The 12,060-nt window shown below is 37.2% G+C and overlaps 1 protein-coding gene across 3 annotated transcripts in view; it reads right to left on the bottom strand.

Annotated features, from left to right (window-relative positions):
* The window catches only part of LOC132783995 (heparan-sulfate 6-O-sulfotransferase 1), an 83,561-nt gene that overhangs the window by 50,774 nt on the left and 20,727 nt on the right, over nucleotides 1–12,060 (bottom strand). The gene's annotated exons all lie outside the window — the stretch shown is intronic.

Below are 12,060 nucleotides of genomic sequence, written 5' to 3'. Positions count from 1 at the left end.
AAGCAAAAAAAAAAAAAAAAATAAAAACCAAAAAGACTTGGCCCAAAATCGAGAAAAATGGCCAAAAGCAACAGCATAAAACGGAGCCCTACAAAGAGGCAATTAAGAGACAAACGCGTCGAGTTGGTGGCAAGCCGGAAGTGGCAAGTGGCAAGCGGCATGCGTGCCAAGCCGCATGAACTTTCATTTAAATAGTATACAACATTTCTCGCTTAATATTTGACTTTCTTTTTGCGGTCTTTCAAATATTCATGCCGCCAATTTGCACTTGAAACAATATTTTGGTTGCTTTTTTTCTCTTTTTGTTTTTGATAAAATATGCAGGGCTCTACAAAAGGGTTTAATTAATTGCAAGCTCCGCTATGTTGAAGATGACAATGTTTAAGTCATCGCAGTCCCACCTCCTCCCCAGGCAAGCCTAATAAAACAAACACAACTGACAACTTTGCTGACAGCATTCGCTCACACTCATGAATGTATCCACACGCCTCGCCGGCTGTCATCGGTTTTTATGTTGATTGCTGCCCCTCCCCTTGCTTCGGCAAAAACCCACACAAATATTGACTCGAAGTTTTTCTTTTGCAAGCAGCAATGAAAATTGTATCCATTTATTTGATTTTCGCATTTTCATTTCCAGTTTCAAAGTTGCTGACAAGCTTTCAAACAAAATTCTATAGAGTGAAAAACCTTTGCTTTAAAGATTAAAAAAACACTTCAAACATTATAAAATTTTTGTAATATTACGAACAATTAATCCTAAGCTGGGGCTAGAAACTAAATCTTTATCCAGTAAATAGCCAAATTCACATTATTGCTTTAAAACTTATTTCGTTACCTGCAAATATTCGAATTAAATTTTCCATTTTCTCTTTTACCTTTCTGACTCTCTGCATTCGCAGACAACAAAACAGACAGAAGCAAGAACTAAAAAAAAAAACTTGAACACAACTGAAAAGGAAATAATGGCTACCGGGGGAAAAGTTAAACAATGAGCTAGAAAACTGCAGCCAAGAAATCAACTCTTTCTACACATCGTAGTTGACTACATTATTGCGGCAACGTGATTTATTAATGATGGTGTGCTTGATTTCAGAGCCTGAGAAAGAAATCCATTCAATTTCGTTGCTCAACTGTACTTAATTAAAAATTGGTGATTTAAATTCAAGATAAAACAAATAAAAAAACTGCAGTCGAGTGGGCACGACTATGAGATATCCGCTACACATTTTCAGTAAAAGCAAAACAGTAATTTAAAAATATACTAAATTTTGTATATTGATATATATTGATACCATATTAAAGTTCAAAACATACCAGATTTTCAGCCAAAGCAACCAAGGCTCATACACAAATATTTCTTAAATTACTTCTACAATTTTTAACTCACCACAACCAAATTTTCAGCAATCATAAAGACTATACAAATTATGGTATGTACCAAAAAACGACTCTAGCTTTAAAATTACAAGTGATTTTCGATTTGCGGGGCAGAAGTGGGCGTGGCAGAAATTTGAAACACACTTAATCTGCGTACAAACACAACAAATGAGGGTAGAAGATGACTTCGCAAGCTTGTTACATAAATTTCCTGCAGGCACAAAGTTATAACACCCTTTTGTCCTATTGGTAGCGCTTATAAATATTGAGGTAATGAAACTAAATTAAATTATTCAACTTATCGATGTTAACAAATGGTGGAAAGCTTCAAGGATAAAACTATAGTTGTATTTCGAAGGCTCAATTATTTCTGCAGTCATTGTTATTACCTGCAAGAAAAAAAAGAAGGAAAGATATAAAAATTAGTTAGAGTTGAATTTAAGAATGCAATACAATTAAAGTTAATATATTTTGGAGTGTACAAAAGTAAAACTACAAAACAAACTGAAATTAAACGAAACTTTTACCGCAACTTTCGCAACGAGACTTTGAAAAATGGCGGGCAATGGAAAAGTTTTGCTTATCAAGTGTAAAGCGTTGCCAGGCAAAAAATAAGGCAGCCAACAACAAAAACAACAAAGTGTTCGTGCCTCCAAAGAATCTGCACAGCACCGAATGGAGTTGTAGATAAGCGAGGCAGCCAAGCTGCGTGGCAACAACCGAAGAGGACAAATACCAAATACTAATTTAACAAGTAAACCAAAACGCAACGCGGTTGCCAGTGCTGAATCTGGAACTGAAACTGGAACTGGGCAGCAAAACTTTTTTGGAAAAGAAAAAATAAAATAATAACAACAAATATACAGCAAAGGGCCAAGTCAGGAAAAGTGAAAGTTGAAATTAGTGAAGGGGAAAATCAAAGCATTGTTGTTGGCGTTGTTGTTGATGTTGTTAGTGCTTCTGCTTTGGCTTGTGCTTGTGGGCGTTCAGTTGATATATTCGGATATTGTCCTTGCGAGTTGCTCAAATTAATTGACAAGAAAAGTAATTACACAAAGCACGGAGTACAATGAAAATGAAGCAGCCAAAATCTTTGCGGCAGTGCCGAATCTAGCTCTGATTAGCCTAACCAATTTGCTTTTAGACTCCGTCATAACTTATACGCCACGTTGACAGTGTTAGCCAGTGGTTGAATGCCAATTTAATGCAAGAACGCTTCACAAACTTATTTTTCGCATGCTAAAAAAGTTTGCTCGAGAAAAGAGCGAACAACAACAAAAATAATAAAGTTAACGTGGGAGATCATAAATCACATGAAATATAAGCGAACGTTGCTTTCGCGTGCGCCGGAAACGCGTCAGCATGTTATGCACCGGAAGCTGATATACGTCAGTGCTTGTGAAGCGCCGAACAGCAGCGAACAGCCAACAAAGCTAGTTGGCCAAGTGGCCTAGCCGGGTCGAAACGAACCGAAGCGAACCGGCGGAGCCGTAGCAAGTCAGTCAAGCAGCCAAGAGGTTGCATGTAATGAGGCACTGATTGGTGCATGAGAAATTGCTATAGAGTCTCTCGTTAGGTTTCTGCGTTGCATTTTTATGTTGATTATTTCAGCCAGGCTAAGTAAATCAAACAAGTTGACACTTGGCAGCCGCTCACTTGTACCACATTTTTGCCCATGGAACGCGTTCATAACTTTGCCACTTTATGTGGCACTGGCGTCAAGAACTTAACCTGCATCCTGTTGCAAATGCCATTACCCCGATGCTCGAGCTTCCCATTTTGCTATTTTACCATTTTACCATCACTCCCACTTCGCTTTTTAACCCATTACAATGTGCGACATTTTTCATCGCCCACATCAAGGATGCCACTACCCGCCACTTCCCTCGCCACTATAGTCTGCCGCAGCTCGCCACTTTTTAAGAATTTGCAGCATTTTTCAAGTGGCAAGCGCTTTGCTTTCTTGTCTACTGCAGTTCCAGCACTTTGCATAACTTTGTTGCATACTTTGTGCGTGTTCTGCTTGCCGGTGCCACTCTAGCCACATTATGTTTTATAAATGCATAAACATTGTGCCTGGCGTTTACTTAATGCTGCCACATAACTTCAAGCAATATGGCAGAGCGAAAGGGGGCGTTGGGAGATGCAGACAAAATGAAATAAAATGAAACTTTTCAATAATTACTGGTACTAGAAAACATTGTTTAAGTCGCTTGAAAGCTTGAAATGCATCGTGCTCTCAACTTGTGATTATATCTGTATATTCAAATAAAATAACTGCCTAGTGATGTTAAGGACTGTAGTTCTTAAGAGAACCTTTGAAGCGATAGCATATTAAATTTCATCGCTTCAAAAACTAACAATGTTGTTTAGGTAAAAAATGACGACGCCATTACAAAATAATCTAAACACATTTTGCCAGACACTTTTCAAATACCTGAAATGTCATGACCAGACAGACAAGCTTGACCCAACAACATTTTGAATAGCAGTACAAAAACAAGATAGCTTTGCTAAATCTAGGTAAACTTTTCGTGTATTTTAAATCACTATAAAACTAATAACTAAATAAAGTGTCATTCAAATATTCAATTTAAAAAGAAATGCTAATCTAAATCTGTTAGATCTGGCTACAGGGTATTGAGTTGTCAGTGTCAAACGATAAACATTTTTTTTGTACCAGAATAATCGCATTGTCGCTCTCGGCTACGAACCTAAAACTAATCGCAAGAAAAAACTGTGAGGCAAACTTCGTTTGACAGCCGACACAACAAAAAATACTAGGATAGCTGCATGAAAATTCAATTTTCGAAAAGCTGCATGCGGTGTATGCGTAATCCGACAGCTAATAAATATTACGTATACGCAAAAAAGTGATTGGAATAAAAATCAATATCTTATTTGTTACACCTGAATGTGAGTTGCCACAAGCAAATTAAGTTCGACATTTCATGCATCGAATGGCTGGCCACGTTTATAGAAAGAAAAGTCCAGTCCAGCCTAGTGATTGACTCGCCGCGGCGCCCAAACGAAATGGCTTCCATAAAAGTTGATAATTCGCGAGCGGGGTCGATGCAAGGTTCCTCTCTAATAGTTCAGTTTTTGTTCCCTCCACACCTGAGTGCCGGTTGCTATGTAGGTCGCCAATTGGATTTCAAGCAATTAAAAACGGATTAAACCTGCTGCGCGTGCGGAAAATGAAAACTTTTCTTTGCATTGCATTTTTCCTTTGCACTTTTCACTTGCGTAATCTGATTGTGCCCGCCGACAAGGATGGGAACAATCAGTGGGCATGAACATACGAGTTGGGAGGATGGTTTACTTGTGTCTCACTTGTTACGCCATTTTATGCGCATTAACTGGGTAATTGTAGCAGCTTTGCAGGGCTTAAGGCGATGCTAACTTGTTAGCATGATTTATGCTTCAATATGTTGACTCAACAACAGTTGCTAAGGATGAATATTTTATGCCAAATTGGAAGATGTAATATGATTAGAATTGCATTGATTGACTTTGAAGACGACTTCGATTACGGTGACAATTTGAATGCTCGTTAATCGTTAAGCTGCTTTGCAGAATGCAGATTAAATGAAATACGGTCTGCTATCGAAGCCATTTTGGAGTGCAGGCACAATCAACGCAACAACCGAAAGTTGAACTAATTATAAAACATGTCATTGTGCAAGAGCAGCAGTTGCTTGAACACCGGCAGCACAGCTATGACATTAGTCAGCTCTCATTAGTGCGTGCAACGGGGTTGCACCAACAATTTTCCAGCATGCTTGAGCTTCTGTGAGGCTAAAAGCGCATAATCGCATGTCAAACTGAGCTGCAAGCCAGCTCTGAGAATGAGGCTAACAATGTTATGCTGACGAGTGTTTGCATCTGTGCATGCGTGTGTGTGTAACTGTAATTAATTACTAAATACGTGTTTGCAGTGTACACACCTAGACACATACACACGACATTAACACATTGAGCAGTAGTTAAACTATGCGTCGACTAGCGTTCGCACTTCAAACAACAAATCCTTGCGGAACCTCACCGAGTCTCGAGAGTGTGCAAGTTCCTGCTTATGCAAGTGTGTTTAAATGATTATGTTGCAAGCCAACAGCCACCCACACTATTTTTGAGTATCGCAACAAAAAAAAACGTTGAATAACAAGTTGATGTCAAGTTAGAAGAGATCCCACACCCTTTATTTACGACTGGCGACCGTCTCTAAGCCCCCCAGCTTATAAATGGATACTGAGCATCTTAGTTATGATATGCTCTTTCACTTTTGCTCTCTCTCACTCCACCATATCTCTTTCATTTGCCGCCCTTTTCACACGCTGCGAGTTAAGACAAATGTTATGCCACCAGTGCTGGCGAGACATTCGAAATATGCTGGTAATTATTTTGTTGAATGTCTCACAGGTCTTACGGCGTGCAAAATTTATTGTCTGGCTTCTGGCTGCCTGGACAGTTATTAATGTGCAGGTTAGTTTGGCTACGCCCGAATACATTAAATAAATGACTTTAATTGCATTGTACATAATCCAGATGCATAAAACTCAAGTGACGTCATATTTGTTAATTATAATTGGGATTTATTAACACAAATTACTTATATTCTAAAAGGTCGAAATGTACGATTTTATTTCATTTAGTTTATTGAAAGGAAAAATACAATGTAGAAGGATAAGCAAACGTCAAAACCCTTTTGAAAATAAAAGATATTAAAAATATTTCTTGCATGGGGAAAATAGTATTTTCAAACATATGTTCAGATGCGAAATCAACAGTTACACACATATTTTCCAAAATGGAAGGAAAAACTAATCACGACAACAGTTGATATTTGCTATTTTCGTATGATAATATCAGTTTATCTAGTTACTATAGTTTCATATTAACAAATAGCGGACGGCAAATTTTGCAAAAGTGCCGCAAAGTAGGCAACAATATTTGAAAGCCAACAACTTTGCTAATGTCAACAAGCTGCAACAACTTTTCTAGTTCACGTACTTTAAAGCAAAGCACGTAAGTTACGGACCGTCACTCTTCACTCACCCTCTCCACCCACCGCCCGGCTGCCTTCCCATTTTTCATTGCTTTCTGCTTCGTCCACACCCTAGACACTAGGTTTTTTCAGACACATACTGCGTTAGGCATCTTTGCTTGTGGTACACACCCGAAACCCAAAAAAAAAGGAAAACATCCATAAAAAAAAACACCCAATTTATACTCAAAGCGTTTGCACATGATTTAGCGCGATTCTGAAGCTCTTTTTGTGCTTTTTGCCGTAGTCGTCTTTTCAGCCCCGTTGTTTTTGACCTGTTCGACTGTTGTTTATATTTCTTTTTTTTGCTTTTGCACTTTCATGCAGCTGTCAGAGACACACACGCTTACCTTCTCGGGGCACTTTTCTTTTGTATAATTGTTTGGTTCAAATATGAAAGTAATGAAACTTGGTTGTCTCTGCAGCATTTCATAATAATTATCGAAAATGCAGGGTTTTCGAAAGTTCGCTTCATGCTTTTCGCTTAACTAAACTTTTACAAAAGTTAATTATATTTCTTTAATAATAATTTGTCAAGAGTTTAATAAAGTTTTCAAGAATGTGTATTAAAGTTAATATGATACTTCGTTTATCACTTGTTAAGCAACAGTTTAAAAATGTTTCAAAGAACTTATATTAAAGTTAATGCGATACTTTGTTTGTCATCTGTTAAATCGTTTTCTATAATTACATTTATCGCAGCTCACGAAGAAAGCAAAAGTTATTAATTTTCCCCAGCACAAATATAACGACAATGACAGAAAATGGCACAATAATCGAGGCTGCAAAGTTATTCAATTATATTGATTCAAAATGTTCAGCAATTAACATAAATGCTTTTTGGACTATTTGATATTGGTTTTTATTGTTATTTGTTTAAGTAGACACAAAATAGCTTAACATGAAAAGTTTGTGATGTTGAGAATTTATTCGGTAGATCAATTTATTAAAAGTTTAGTCCTCTACCCATTGTTGCACATTCTTAACAAAACATTTTATAGTGTTTTTTGCCTTTGATGAAATTTGAAATGCACGTAACACACTGATATATTAACTATTCTGAGAGCACCTTCAAGTTGTGACTAGAGCAAATCTCGAAGTAAAAAGGAAGCTTTGTACACGTTCGTAAAATATGAAACGTGCCAGCCATGTCCTTTTATAGTACATATATATCTGTTGAAGAGAACGGTGTTGGCGCTGTCAAGTCATTGACATTTGATACAAGCACTGGGTCGAGCAAGTTATAAAAGGAGTGAAAATGCTAGAAATTGGAGGATGGGATGGCGCGTGTGACCATAAATGCGTCATTGGCTCATTAGTAAATGAACTGTAAATGGGTTTGAAAAGCCTGTCAAAAGATATTACCCCGTACCAACTACGTTGAGTGGCAGCTGACTTCGTTTGCTCAGCTTTCAATAAATTCCTCTTTGCCATTTCAAAATTAATCTGTTGAAATGGGCTTAAACTGTGGAATGTGAATAATTTCTAACTGCCAAAGGAGGTTGATTAATTGTTAAATAATGGTATACAAAAATAAACTAAGAAAGTCAAGAAACCTGCAACTACTGTTATTTATTTCGGCTTACATGAGACACCTCACCTGATTGTGTGTGCAAACAGTTCAACGACTTGAAGACTTAATTACGTTTGAAAATTGCAGACATTGGCAGCACGTTGACAGGTTTTCTCCAACGGCTCAATCAAATTAGCCAACATTCCTTAGCTCTGTTCTCACCTAAGCGTTGCTCAAATTCCGTTCGTGCCACAATTGCAATTAAATATGTGTATATAACTGATATTTGGCACGCAGCTCACAGAAGGTAAATGTGAGCTCAAGCATTAAACGCTTAGCATATAGGCCTCTTACTTACATCCATGTAACCTCCAGGGTCAATGAGACCTGCCCCCAGACTCAGGATTTGACAAATTTACGACATTGAAACTAGGAAATCGCACACAAACACTGGCTCACACACACACCTACATACACACACATACACAAACTACTATTAATAGTAATCAGAGTAATCACATTAAGAGCAAAGCAGACGCCGCTACCCAATTACGCACAATTGTGGGTGTGGTCGTTGAGCCATAAGTGTAAGCAGTTTGCTGTTAGGTAAGTGGACACAATGTATATTAATTACCGACACATATAAACACAGTAATAGAAGCAACGGCAACAAGAGCAAGAGTAAGAGCAAGAACAAGAACAAAGCAAAATCAATTAAAGCAACAGGCCGCTTCGCAACCAGGGATGGAATGTATATCAAAAGACATAATAATAATTAAATCAATCTAAACTCAAACTGTGCTGAGTTTAAAATTTGAATTAATACCATAGTACATATGGTAAATTCCCTTATTGTATTAGTAGAATAAGAATATTATTTCTGTATGTATTAATATTATTCGGGTCAATTCAAAGTTAATTTGAAATTTGAGACCATTAACTTTTTGTTTGTAAGGTTGAATAAAACTAAACTAAACACGATGCTAATACATAATTAAGCTTAATGCAAAAGAGAATATAGTATTTAACATAAAAAATATATATATTTATTTCGTTATTTTAAACTATATAATTAATATTCATCTTTGCTTATATTTTAATATATAATTTTTTTGCTTATACCAATCGGAATCGTGGTAGAATTAAAAAAAAAAATTTTCGAATCGCTCTGACATGATGTTAAAATTTAACCAAGAAAATAACATCAAGATCAAAAGTCTACAATAATTTAAAATTCACCATTCTTTAAATTAAATAATATATTCTTGTTTTAAGCAATAAACGAATAATAATAATAATAAAAAAAATGTTCTTTTCACATTCTTTTGATATTTAGCTAGGGTGTATACCTTTTTTTTAATATTACTTATCGACTAGAATCACTCAATCTCTATTCACTGAGCTAACAGCGACACTTGAAAGGGAAAGTGAATTTTAAAAGAGGAAGCAAATTCGAAGGATTTGAATTTTTGATTCCAGGATTTTTCAATCTGGAATTCCTGTTTAATGAGTTTTTCATGAGCTGTATTCTAGCTTATAGAGGGTCTTTTATTCTATCTGTATACGGAAAGTATCGCTTACTTCTTGCCTAAAAGTATACTTTTAAGATTGCTTATGTAGGCACATAAATCATTTCGCTATACTTGTACTAATATATATAAACTAAATAATAAAACGCTTACAGCAAAAATCTCTAGCTGACTCGCTGTTATCTATTGCAATCGCATGCGCACACATAATTACATTTAATGACAAAAGATTGACTGTGAACTTGGGCGTTTTTGGCATGATACGTCATCACGGCGTAATCGTGTGGTCCAGAGTTGTCCAGGGGATCCAAAAAAGTTTTTGTTGCCTGGCGCTTTAGATAAAAGCGAAACGCGAACGCGAATTCGAGAAGAATAAAAGAGCTTCATAAAACGTGGTTCATGTTAAGTGCAACGCAACGTTGTCGTGGTCTGTTTTGGGGTCTGTCGGGGGGCATGGTTCAACCTGACGCCATGTGGTGTCATTAACGTGGCTATATGTACGGCTTCGTGCGTGTTGTTGCTGTGTCTATGTCTGTGAATGTTAGTGAAAGTGTGTGTATGTGTGTGAGCATATAATGGCAAACATGTCGCCGCTTCACTTTTGGTCAGGGCAAGCTTAATATTTACTGCTACGTGTTGAACATGGAATTTAATTTCTTTGGTAATTAATTGCAATCGTGTTGGCATTAGGTTTAATGTTCTAATTGGGAAAATAAGTGGGCTGTGTCTATGTGCATATAGGGTCGATGCGATGGTATGTGTGCACACCAAATTGTTTGGCTTCTAGTTTAGCGTTTTATTTGCAAAGTCAACGCTGTTAATTTGAAATGCAATGTTCGCTAAATTGATTTTATGATTTGCCTAATTGCTTTACGGGCGTGAATACTACTCACACTCTTGGTGTATGGGTTTCTGTGCGGCATTTATATCATTCGTGTTTGTTATCACTTTATTGTCGCTATAAAATTAGAAATGGGGACCTGATTAATTTAGTTGCCTTTTGGGGAGTTACGAGTCCCAATGGGCAAGTAAAATAATTTAACGCCAAGAGACTTAATGCGCAAACTTTTATTAATATTAATGCAATTATGATGTGACATGCATAATCAATAAACACTTTACTAACTAATCAACAAACACATTAACAACAAACATTTAACAGTAAATAGTAATATTTTCGAAAAATATATTGCCAAAGCATCTTATTTTTCAGTAGCACTCACATTTTTCCATCTCGTTTATTAGTCTTTGTAGCAATTACTTCCACCAATTCGTTTGGTCAAAGTGTTTGCTCATAAAGCAGAGAAGAACCACAAATGTGAAAATGGTACTTAAATTTTTTACAAACGCTTGCGCTTACCTGAAGCGAAGAGATGAAAAATAGATAAAAAGAACTTTCATCTTGAAAAAATATGTTTGTATAAGCAAAATATATTTTACGTTCAGAAAAGGGACACAAAAAACAGAAACAGAAAAAACAGGGAACAGGGACTGACCAGTACAAAGGACAAGTAAAGCAAAAGCGGCACAAAAGCCTATTAAAACAGGACCAAGAGAGGAGACCCTTAAAATCCGGTCGCAGGACAACACTCAATATTTGAGTAGGCGCAAAGGCGTTTGCCACGTTTGTGACATAAACGCCAGAGGGCGCCACTCATTACACACACACACACATATATATATATATATATATACAGATACAAAGTAAAGTAAATTTTCCATATCAGACGCCTCGCTTAGGTCGGTGGCTCAAATTAAAACGTAATTGCAAAACTTGAAGAAGGACAATTTTCCGTCAAATGAGCCCCCTCATATAAAAAGAGTGTCAAAGCAGACTAAAATAGAAATTGGGCACGTGTCGAGTCAACGCACTTGACTTTAATTATTTTGCATGAATATTTGGGGTTAAATTTTCCATAAGAGGTGTAGTAAAATTAGCTGCCTCTTGAGGTCCTTAACGTAACCGAGTGTAGCTACTTTACGAGTGTGTTTGCATTCACCCTCCTCCCCGTCTCTCTCTTTCGTTCTCTCTTTTCCTGTTTCACGTCGGTTGACCGCAAATTAAATTAGAAGAAAAACGAAAACGTAACAAAAATAACGAGTTGTATACATAACAAGAACAACTCAAGAGGGGAAAAGGGAAAAACCACAACACCGAAATGCCTGGCATTACGGAAGCAGAACGTCGACAACGGCGTAACTAAAGTGGAACGGGCCGGAGCTACTGGATGAAAACAATAGCCAAAAGACACAGAACACAACAGTAAGCGGGACAAGGAACAGCGGACAGCGGACAGGGAACGACGGACATCGGACTTAGCCTGCAACTGGGCTGTAAACAAGTTGGCAAGTGTTTCGCTTTGTGCTCGACCTCCTTCAGCTTAATAGGATAATTACGTAGCTCAGGTACGTAAGCCGCTCTTACGTAACGTAATGTAGGAAACCCTTTCGGATCCCTCCCCTCCCACGTCCTTGCGGCCTTACGATCTAATGCTCGATTACCAATTAGTTTTATACCAATGCTGTTTATTTGAGTGTGTAAAATTGCCGACCAAGCAGCTGACCAACCAACTAGGTTCGCGTTAGGTTCTGTAACT

Source organism: Drosophila nasuta, chromosome 2R, assembly GCF_023558535.2.
Source record: "Drosophila nasuta strain 15112-1781.00 chromosome 2R, ASM2355853v1, whole genome shotgun sequence".
Classification (NCBI taxonomy): Eukaryota; Metazoa; Arthropoda; class Insecta; order Diptera; family Drosophilidae; genus Drosophila; species Drosophila nasuta.
This window is presented reverse-complemented; position numbering and strand designations above follow the sequence as displayed.